Source organism: Macrobrachium nipponense, chromosome 43, assembly GCF_015104395.2.
Source record: "Macrobrachium nipponense isolate FS-2020 chromosome 43, ASM1510439v2, whole genome shotgun sequence".
Classification (NCBI taxonomy): Eukaryota; Metazoa; Arthropoda; class Malacostraca; order Decapoda; family Palaemonidae; genus Macrobrachium; species Macrobrachium nipponense.
The window spans coordinates 52527554-52539824 of NC_061104.1; the positions used below are offsets into that span (position 1 = coordinate 52527554).

General features: G+C 33.9%; 1 protein-coding gene across 1 annotated transcript in view; it reads right to left on the minus strand.

Annotated features, from left to right (window-relative positions):
• LOC135213740 (uncharacterized) overlaps positions 1-11969 on the minus strand; it is an 84697-nt gene extending 72728 nt beyond the window's left edge. The window contains exon 1 of the mRNA XM_064247867.1: positions 11913-11969. The gene's annotated coding sequence lies outside the window, so the exon portion shown is untranslated. The remainder of the gene's footprint in view (positions 1-11912) is intronic.
• Positions 11970-12271: the final 302 nt, after the last annotated feature.

Here is a 12271-nt window from a genome sequence, read left to right on the forward strand (position 1 = left end):
CAAACTGGGAACTCTTACCTGTTGCCAACGGTGCCCTGTCTGTAAGATGTCACGAGGTCTTATTAAGACAGCGTTAATATAAAAAAAACTATTTATTTCCCAAAGCAATTGGTTATACCAAACGAACAAAATGATTAACAAGTCATAATGGCATAAACACCCAAATCTACCCATAAAGAAACCAGTAAGATAACAGTCTACCCTCCTGACTAAGGTTACACTCTCAAACCCCAAAAGTCATATTGTCTAGTATTAGTCAGGTTAGAGATTCCCGTTTCTAATCAACCTTGGAATTGGACCCATCTGTAATAAAGATAATAGGTATAAAAACCTACCCCTCCCCCACATCACTCTTTTCAAAGTATTTACGTAAAGAGAGTATTTTCACACTTCTCTCTCTTTTCCAAAAGGTAACAGTTTTTCTAAATTTTTTATAGAATGTGGTCCTACCTTTTCGATGGGCGTTCTCCGACACTCGGAGCAACCACTTGACGTTATCTCGTTTGCACAAAGAATGCGTCTTCCACAAGTACCCTGAACCAGTAGGCCTGTAATACGCGTACAAACGAATGTACATGCTTCGCAAACGGGGGAACGACCTCTGAGTCAAGTTGCTTGTTCAGCAAATACTTTTTCCCTGAACCCTAAGTGAACTCGAAGTGTACCACCTCTTGTCTCTAGCGAGGAGAGCTATGTGACTTTACTATCATATAAACACTTTAAACTTTACATATTATTAGCCATTCCCCTCTTTTCACCTCTTAGATATATATATATATATATATATATATATATATATATATATATATATATATACATATCTATATAGTGTATATATATATATATATATATATATATATATATATATATATATGTGTGTGTGTGTGTGCGTGCGCGCGTGTAAAATATATACATGTAATAAACATACACACACACACACACACATATATATATGTGTGTGTGTGTGTGTGTGATGATTATACCTACTAAGTACACTACAAACGAACGAACACACGCAAGCACGGCGGCAGAGAGGAGTGCAACAGCTACATTATACTCACTGCTGATGTTTACACACCAACGACCTACATTATCACATCAGCAAACGACGCCATTCGCCATAAACAATCGGCCTGGCCTACGCGGATTAACGGAACGCGCTAATATGTCGTATATATCTGGATTATGAACGATGTCGGCCGGCGGCCTGCGGCCTGCGCACAATGATGGCCATATGAATATCGAGTATTTTATGCAGGGGAATTCTAACAATATGAATTTGGGCTCTGCTTCTCTTTTGAGTTAGACTGTGTGATATGGATGTAGGCAGGATAAGTTATTTTGTGAATCTATATTTACAGGCAAATGAAGTAACGTAGGGATGATAGGGTGTATATATATATATATATATATATATATATATATATATATATATATATATATAATATATAATATAGTATATGTGTGTGTATGAAAGTATGTGTGTGTATAAATATATTTATATATAAACACATCATTATCTTCCTTACGTTACTTTATCTGTAATATATTCACAAATAGATAAATATGAATAAGTAAACATATATATACATACATACTTATCATATATATATATATATATATATATATATATATATATATATATATATATATACAAATTTGAAGCCAAATTCTTTCCGAACATTTCGAAAATGACGTGGTAAGAATAAGTAGTACTCATCATCAAACTATTTGAGAATCGATCCCCAAAGCCTACTCGTCCATAACGGCTCCTGGTATGAAACAACAAAATATCCACATACCATACATGGTCTGCATATGTTGCTCGTTGTTTCCAGCACTGAATCTCCTGAAAACAGAGAAGTGAAGATTCTGACACCCTACCAATCCATCTTTACTGACAAAGAGTTGTAACATCATCGCTGCTCTAAACTACTTCAATCAAACGACTGACTTACTGCTGGACTCACTTAGGGAAGGTTTGAATGTCACAGGTGGAAAAGGCGGGAAAAGTGAGAGAGAGAGAGAGAGAGAGAGAGAGAGAGAGAGAGAGAGAGAGAGAGAGAGAGAGAAGGTGATAAGGGTACTACAAACTACAGTATAATAAAAATCACAAACCACAAACAGGTGAATACAAAATGACTTACCAGTACTTCGAGCCATTAACCAGGGCTTCACACTGTCAACAGGGCTTCTTACATATTAAACAGTGCTTCATTTACACTATTAACCAGTGCTTCATGCTATTAAACAGCCCTTCATACTGTTAACAAGTGCTTAACGGCCTCGATTTTGTAACTCAATTAAGAGAGTGGGCCTGAAAGGTTTCCCTATGAATGACCCAACACTCCACAATCATCATTTTCAGCCTAACTGACCCTTTTGGGTCATCTGTCAATAGTGACGCTTTTGAGTCACTTATCAATAGTGACTCTTTTGAGTCACTTGTCAATAGTGACCCTTTTGAGCCATTTGTCAATAGTGACCCTTCTGAGTCACTTGTCAATAGTGACGCTTTTGAGTCATTGCTGTCATAGTGACCCTTTTGAGTCACTTGTCAATAGTGACCCTTTTGAGTCACTTGTCAATAGTGACGCTTTTGAGTCACTTGTCAATAGTGACCCTTTTTGAGTCACTTGTCAATAGTGACCCTTTTTGAGTCACTTGTCAATAGTGACCCTTTTTGAGTCACTTGTCAATAGTGACCCTTTCTTGAGTCACTTGTCAATAGTGACCCTTTTGAGTCACTTGTCAATAGTGACCCTTTTTGAGTCACTTGTCAATAGTGACCCTTTTTTGTTTTTGAGTCACTTGTCAATAGTGACCCTTTCGAGTCACTTGTCATAGTGACCCATTTTGAGTCACTTGTCAATAGTGACCCTTTTTGAGTCACTTGTCAATAGTGACCCTTCTGAGTCATTTGTCAGTAGTGACCCCTTTTTGAGTCATTTGTCAGCATTAGACAGACACCACGCCTGAGCAACGCACTCCTTGAAAGAATGGGCGCCAACTGATGTGGGGAAGTCCTTTGATTGTCAGCTGATCATGGAGCAGAGTTGACCGTCCGGAAGTCAGCTAACACTCATTACCCAGGGGAAGGTTGTGGTGTCAGTGCACATCATGCAGTGCACTGTAGGCGTTACTTAAGGATCTTTGCATCGTCCCTTCGGCCCCTAGCTGCAACCCTTTTCATTCATCCCTTTTACACAACCTCCGTTCATATTCTCTTCCATTTTACTTTTCACCCCCTCCTAACAGGTTATTCAAAGTGCAACTGCGAGGTTTACGTGTCGCCAGACTTTTCAAACCTTTTTACTGTCAATTTCCCTTTCAGCACTCAATGACCTTACATGTCGGAATGATTGGCCTCTGGTCTGAATTCTATATTCTATTCTATTCTAATCCTAATTATGCGCTGCCTTCAGCCACACACCAACACACGTATAGAACAGAACATACAACATAGGGCAAAGGCCAAGTGCTCAGACCTGCGAGGCCATTCAGCACTGAAAGAAAAGCTAAAACAAATGAAGGTCTGAAAGGTGTAACACCAGGAAAACGTCGCAGTTGCAGTATGACACAAGATACTGTGGACCAAAAAAAGCACACTTGAATTCCAAGCACAATTTATACAATAGCTTTAAAAAGTAAAATAACACCTTTCAAGGTAAATAGTTGCTTCAAAAAACCCGTACCTTTTAAAGATGAACTGTAGTTTTAAAGGGTCAACAATAGCTTTAAAAGGTCAACAGTAGCTTAAACAAGTAAACAGTAGCTTATAAAGGTCAACAGTAGCTTTAAAAGGCAAACAGTAGTTTAAAGAGTTAAAAAAGTTGGCTTTAAAACATCAACAGCAGCCTTAAAAGGTAAACAGCAACTTAAAAAGGTAAAAGGTAGCTTTAAAAGGTCCACAATAACCGTAAAAGGTTAACAGTAGCTTTAAAAGGTTAACAGTTGCTTTAAATAGTAAACATTTGCTTTAAGAGGTACACAGAAGCTCAAAAAGGTAAACAGTAGCTTTAAACGGTAAATAGTAGCTTAAAAAAGTAAAAGGCAGCTTTACAATGTCAACAGTAGCCTTAAAAGGTAAACAGTAGCTTCAAAAGGTCAACATTTGCTTTAAAAATTAAACATTAAATGGTACCTCAAAAAGGTAAATGGTATTTTTAAAAGGTCAACAGTACCTTGAAAAGGTAAAAAGTAGATTTAAATGGTACACCATAACTTTACTAGGTAAACAGAAGCTTAAAAAAAGGTCAACATTAACTTTAAAAGGAAGGTAAACAGTAGCTTAAAAAGGTAAAAGGTAGCTATAAAAGGTAAACAATAGCTTTAAAAGGTAAACAGTGGCTTAAGATGGTCAACAGCAGCAGCTTTAAAAGGTAAACAGTAGCTTTAATTCGTAAAAGGTAGCTTTAATATGTAAAACAGTAGCTTTAAAAGGTATACAGTAGCTTAATAAAGATTAATATTAGCATTAAAAGGTAAACAGTAGAATAAGAGCTCAAAGGTAGCTTTAAAAGGTAAACGATAGAATAAAAAGGTAATTGAAACGGTCAAAGGCAGTTTTAAAAGGAAAACAGTAGCTTAAAAGGGTAAAAAGTAGCCTTAAAAGGTAAATAGTGGCTTAAAAAGGTCAAACAGCTTTAAAAGGTAGCTCTATCAAAAGATAAACAGTAGCTTAAACATAGGTAGCTTGAAAATGTAAACAGTATTTTTAAAAAGTCAAAGGTAGCTTTAAAAGGTTAATTTTAAAATTCAAATAATGGCTTAATAAGGTCGAAGAAAGCTTCAAAAGGTAAACTGGTGGCTTAAAAAGTCAAAGGTTAGCTTTAAAAGGTAAACCCGTGGCTTAAAAAAGGTCAAAGGTAGCTTTAAAAGGTAAACAGTAAGTAAAAAAGTCAAAGTAGCTTTAAAATAAAAGGTAAACCCATGGCTTAAAAAGGCCAAAGGTAGCTTTTAAAAGGTAAAGCGGTGGCTTAAAGCTCAAAGGTAGCTTTGTAAAAGGTAAACCGGTGGCTTAAAAAGGTCAAAGGTAGCTTTAAAAGGTAAACAATAACTCTAAACAAGTCAAAGGTAGCTTTAAAAAAAGGTAAACCAGTGGGCTTAAAAAGGTCAAAGGTAGCTTTTAAAATTAAAGGTAAACTGGTGGCTTAAAAAGGTCAAGGTAGCTTTTATAAATGGTAAACATTAAAAAAAAAAAACTAAAAACGTCAAAGGTAGCTTTAAAAGGTAAAAAAAAAACTATAGCTTAAAAAGGTCAAAGGTAGCTTTAAAGGTACCACCGGTGGCTTAAAAAGTCAAAGGTAGCTTTAAAATGGTAAACCGGTGGTCTTAAAAAAAGGTCAAAAGTAGCTTTAAAAGGTAAACCATAGCTTAAAAAGGTCAAAAAAGAAGCTATAAAAGGTTTAAAGTAAAACAAAAGGTGGCTTAAAATAAAATGGTCAAAAGGTAGCTTTAGAAGGTAAACCAGTGGCTTAAAAGGCCAAGGTAGCTTTAAAATAAAAGTAAACCCGTGGCTTAAAAAACATAAAAGGTAGCTTTTAAAAGTAAACCAGTGGCTTAAAAAAATCAAAGGTAGTTTTAGAAGGTAAACCCGTGGCTTAAAAAGGTCAAAGGTAGCTTTAAAAGGTAAACCCATAGCTTCAAAAGGTCAAAGGTAGCTATAAAAGGTAAACCGGTGGCTTAAAAAGGTCAAAAGGTTGCATTAAAAGGTAAACCAAGCTTAAAAAGGTCAAAGGTAGCATTAAAAGGTAAACCAAGCTTAAAAAGGTCAAAAGGTAGCTTTAAAAGGTAAAACCCGTGGCTTTAAAAGCAAAAAGACCTGAAGGTAGCTTTAATAAGGTAAACCCATAGCTGAAAAAGGTCATAGGTAGCTTCAAAAAGGTAAACCAAGCTTAAAAAGTCACAGGAAGACTTTTAAAAGGGAACAAGGTTAAACCAAGCTTAAAAAGGTCACAGGTAGCTTTAAAAGGTAAACCAAGCTTAAAAAAGGTCAAAGGTAGCTTTAAAAGGTAAATCATAGCTTAAAAAGGTCAAAGGTAGCTTTAAAAGGTAAACAGTAACTTAAAAAAAGGCCAAAGGTAGCTTTCAAAGGTAAAACCGATGGCTTAAAAAAGTCAAAGTAGCTTTAAAAGGTAAACCATAGCTTAAAAAGGTCAAAGGTAGCTATAAAAGGTAAACCGGTGGCTTAAAAAGGTCAAAGGTAGCATTAAAAGGTAAACCAAGCTTAAAAAGATCAAAGTAGCTTTTAAAAGTAAACCAGTGGCTTAAAAAGATCAAAGGTAGTTTTAGAAGGTAAACCCGTGGCTTAAAAAGGTCAAAGGTAGCTTTAAAAGGTAAACCCATAGCTTCAAAAGGTCAAAGGTAGCTATAAAAGGTAAACCGGTGGCTTAAAAAGGTCAAAGGTTGCATTAAAAGGTAAACCAAGCTTAAAAAGGTCAAAGGTAGCATTAAAAGGTAAACCAAGCTTGAAAAGGTCAAAGGTAGCTTTAAAAGGTAAATCCATAGCTTAAAAAGGTCAAAGGTAGCTTTAAAAGTAAACCAAGCTTAAAGGTCACAGGTAGCTTTAAAAGGTAAACCAAGCTAAAAAGGTACAGGTAGCTTTAAAGGTAAACCAAGCTTAAAAAGGTCAAAGGTAGCTTTAAAAGGTAAATCATAGCTTAAAAAGGTCAAAGGTAGCTTTAAAAGGTAAACAGTAACTTAAAAAGGCCAAAGGTAGCTTTCAAAGGTAAACCGATGGCTTAAAAAAGTCAAAGGTAGCTTTAAAAGGTAAACCCATAGCTTAAAAAGGTCAAAGGTAGCTATAAAAGGTAAACCGGTGCTTAAAAGGTCAAAGGTAGCATTAAAAAGGTAAAAACCAAGCTTAAAAAGGTCAAAGGTAGCATTAAAGGTAAAACAAGCTTAAAATGTCAAAGGTAGCTTTAAAAGGTAAATCCGTGGCTTAAAAAGACCAAAGGTAGCTTTAAAAGGTAAACCCATAGGTCAAAGGTAGCTATAAAAGGTAAACATGTGGCTTAAAAAGGTCAAAGGTAGCTTTAAAATGTAAACCAAGCTTAAATAGGTCAAAGGTAGCTTTAAAAGGTACACCAAGCTTAAAAAGGTCAAAGGTAGCTTTAAAAGGTAAACTAAGCTAAAAAGGTCAAAGGTAGCTTTTAAAAGGTAAAACCCGCAGCTTAAAAAGGCCAAAGGTAGCTTTACAGTGCAGACTTTCGTCCTTTTTGAAGTGTAGATGGAGGGCTTGGAAAAGGAGTGAACCTCTTGATAAGGTTAATAAATGTTTTTGAGAAAAACTTCAGTAATTTCCACACATGATGAAAACTTTGAAGCCTAACTGTGACAGGCGAAAAAAATAACTTTCAAAATAGTCATAAGGACACGAAATTGGGTGCATGACAGCATGCCAGCTTCATTTAACTCAGACTTAAGCAGACACACACAATCACACACACATTTTTGTATTATATTGAAATTTATGTATCAACATGTGTGATACACATACAAATGAGAATAATATATATATATATATATATATATATATATATATATATACACATAATATATATATATATATATATATATATATATATATATATATTTATCATGTATTTATTCATTCCGAGGTAGACGAATTAGATATTAAAGAACATTTGTAGCTTAAAGTTTATATATATTATATATATATATATATATATATATATATATATATATATATCATATATATGTAAAGCTACAACAACATCTCGACACGCGTAAGTGTCTTTAAGTATCTCTAACTTCGCACGAATTATGAAATACGACAGCACCAGCTCAAAGAATATTAAACAAGAAAAAAAAACAAAAAAAGGTATTATCTTCACGACGATACACACCCACGCGATCATGATACATTATCCCCAAAAACATTCTGTAAACACGGAATCACATAATTCCCAAAACACCTAAAAACATTTTGTGAACACGAATGAATAATCGTGAAGCTTGCTCTTATTTGCAGTACAATTACCGAAGGTTGGGGGAAGACGCCTACGCGTGTGACGTAGGCGATGACGTCATCACAACGTCAAAGCCTCCCACGATGACGTCACCAGGTGGCAACGCTTCCCATCTTGACCTGGCTGGGTTATTTTTCCACCGTTTTTTCTCAGCTCTAATGTCTCACATGACTGCATAAAAAAGTAGCTAGTTATTCAATGGTTGAAAATCTCTCTCTCTCTCTCTCTCTCTCTCTCTCTCTCCTCTCCCTCTCCTCTCTCATTTTTATTCGAATTGTTTACGTTTAATTGTAATGTATGAATCTATAAGTATGTGAGCATATATGTAAATATACATACATACATACATACATACATATATATATATAATATATATATATATATATATATATATATATATATATATATATATATATATATATACTTTTAGGGCATAGTTTTTCTCTTATACAATTTTCGTTAAAAGTAATTGCTTTGGTGGCATCAATAAGTTTCTTGCAGGTATTTCATACCGACGAAGTTTTTTCCGATTCTCGTTCGTCAATTTCTGGTGAAAAATACGCAGACTTCCTTCTTCCATTTATTGAATTTTGTCGCGACAGCTGTTTCGCTTATGCATTATCAAGCGACTACTAACTTACAATCTGGCTTTTCGGCCTATTTATTTCATCGTGTGGGAGGTATGACCTTGAGGTATGGGTAACTGGTTTAGTCTGGGGATTAACAGCTTAGGGCGTTGTGTTTCGGATACAAAGAACATAAGGACATATGTACTGCGACAATAAAATTGAAAGTTTAAACCGTTGTTAAATAAATATTCAAATACAATGCTATGTGCTAGTGTTTCCTTAAGTGTATATCTAAAATTAATGTTATATGTTGGTTTTAGAAAAAAAAACAAAAAAATACAAAATTACATACAGGAATGAAAATGAACATAGAAATCTAAATACAGGAATAAAAAAAAAATATATATATATATTTTTATAGCATGCATAAAGGTACAAATTAGATAATTTCTGTTTATACATAAATGTGCATAATTTACATTTGAGTGAGCGTGTGTGTGTGTGTGTGTGTGTCCAAATGGGTCATCGTTGGTTAACGGCCGCAGATTCGTGTTGGGCGGGGTCTCAGCGACCTAAGCAAGGATGTTACTTGATATTTATTTAACAACTGTTTAAACTTTCACTTTTATTGTCACAGTACATATGGCCTCCTTATGTTCTTTGTATCAAAACAACGCCTTTAAGCTGTTAATCCCCAGACTAACCAGTACCCATAACTCAAGGTCATACCTCCCACACGATGAAATAAATAGGCCGAAAAGCCAGATTGTAAGTTAGTAGTCGCTTGATAATGCCATAAGGCGAAACAGCCTGTCGCGACAAAATTCAATAAATGGAAGAATGGAAGTCTGCGTACTTTTCACCAGAAATTGACGGAAACGAACCGCGAATCGGAAAAAAAACTCGTCGGTATGAAGATACCTGCAAGAAACTATTGATGCCACTAAAGCAATTTGTCCTTTTCAACGAAAATTTATATATATAAATATATATATTATATATATATATAATATATCTATATCTAATAATAAAATGATAATTATTAAATTCTATATATATAATATAACTAAATATATATAAATATATATATATTATTAATATTAATATATAATTAGTATTATAATAAATTATATAATAGATATTCATAAGCGAATACCACAGGAAAATGACAGGCAAGAATAATACAAGCGCTTTCGTTCTTTAACTAAGACATTGTCCAAAAGATTCGTTCCTTGACAAAGTCTTAGTAAAGAAGAGAAAGCGCTTGGATTTCTGCTTATCATTCTCCTGTGGCATTCACTTATTTAATAATGAAGTCATGTGCATCTAATGTGATTTTTAAAGTGTATATATATATATATATATATATATATATATATATATATATATATATATATATATATCTATATGTATGTATATAATATATAGGCATAAGCCACGAAGGAAGATAAACAACGGAGTTTCTGCAGAAACTCCGTTGTTTATCTTCCTTCGTGGCTTATACCTTTATTTATGGATTTATCACGCTCCAAACTTTCGTGATTCAGTTACACAAACACACAAACACCCGCGCGCACACACACACACACACACACACACACACACACACTATATATATATATATATATATATATATATATATATATATATATATATATATATATATATATATATTATATATATATATATATATATATATATATATATAAATAAAGGTATATCAGCAAACGGCAGTCAGCAGTATAATTAGGTATTTATTATTAGAAACGTTTTACTTAAACACATCATCGGTCTGTAAAAAATGAAAATACATAAATATTATCAATTCAAAAGACAAAGCCGAATTTAAAAAACAGTAATACAGTCTTAAAAACAATACTGTTTTTAATTTGGCCTGTATTTTTAATTGATAAATTAATCTATTTTTGTATTTTTCATTTTTTACAGACCGATGGTGTTTTTAATAACACGAAACGTTTCTAATAATAAATAACTAATTGTAGTGCTGACTGCTGTTTACTAATATATATATATATATATGTATATATATGTATATATGTATATGTATATGTATATATATGTATATATATATATATATATATATATATATATATATATATATTTACTCAGGCAAGTAGAGAGAGAGAGAGAGAGAGAGAGAGAGAGGAGAGAGAGAGGTAATAGAAATAAATACTTATTGTATAGTACGTATATATATATATATATATATATATATATATATATATATATATATATATATATATACATACTATGCCACTCATTTCCATACTTGTGTGAATCAAGAGCAGCAACTACCTTTAAGCCTCGGACACAAAGAAAAGAAGACAGCATTCACAGCTCCCATTCATTCACAAAAATGCTCAACGCAGTATGAACACTAAACGAAGCCAACAAACCACAACTCCCCGCCATACCCCGTCCAACCACCAACCCCAACCCCGACAGACACACACACCACACAACCACAACCTATGAAAAAAAATAAAAACATATATACTGCAGAGTCGACCACTTTTTTAGACATTTACATAAAAAGGGTGGGAGAAAACTGAGACATATTAAAAAATTCGAGTGGGGGAAGGCAAGGCAAGGCAAGGGCTGCCGAGATTGGCCGTCCGCATGTATGAAGAAAGAAAGGGAGGAAGGATGAAAGAGAGAAAGGAAGAGAGAAAGAAAGAAAGAAAGAAAGAAAAAAAGAAACACCTCTACTGACTAAGACGTAGTCAAGCCCAACTTGTGGCTTTGGCCTTGAAAACGCAGGAGTTTCTGGAAAGGCCAGATCACACGAAAACCAAAAAGCGTCAAGTGTGTGCGTATATGAGCGTTTGTGTAGCGGAGAAACGAGAGATGGGACACTTGCTGAGACGGGTGTGAGAGAGAGAGAGAGAGAGAGAGAGAGAGAAGAGAGAGAGAGAGAGAGAGAGAGAGATACTTCTTGAATCTCCCCATGGAATTCGAGCGAGATGGAATACACGGAATTCGCCCAGTGAATGAATCTTGCGAGGGTGACGACAAAAATGGCAAAAAAAATTAAATAAATAACTAAAATAAAGAAAAAATATATAAATAACATAAAATGATACATAAATAAATAAATATATTTATCAGTCAATCAATTCATCAGATAAAAGAGGAGAACATATAAGTTAATTTCGACAAGAAAAATAAAGATGCTTAATTTAGACGTACGAGTACGTCTATCTGTCTGCGCGTTGATTTCAGTTTCATCTTGACGATCGGGCGTTTCGATTCAAACTTTAAGTGTTCATGACAATATACTGTGGCTAAAGACATCGACCTTAAATCCTATCTAATCATTTCAACTTACCTTTCTGCAGCGAGGTCTACCTGGATCTTGTTCGTCCTGCTGGGAATATTCACCTGCAATTTAAATTAATTGAAATTAAACCTCTTGATATCTCAGTGATTTTACCAATGCCACTTTTGCCTCAATTATTATTATTATTATTATTATTATTATTATTATTATTATTATTATTATTATTATTATTATTTACACCTGGAAACAAATTGAACCTTTTCATACTAACTGCTTTTACAAACGACTACTTTACCCGAATTATATTCATCACTTATTATTATTATATATAATTATTGTTGTTGTTGTTGCTCTTTAAGGTCCACAATAATAATACTGATTGGAAGCAGTGGTAAAATCTTATAAAA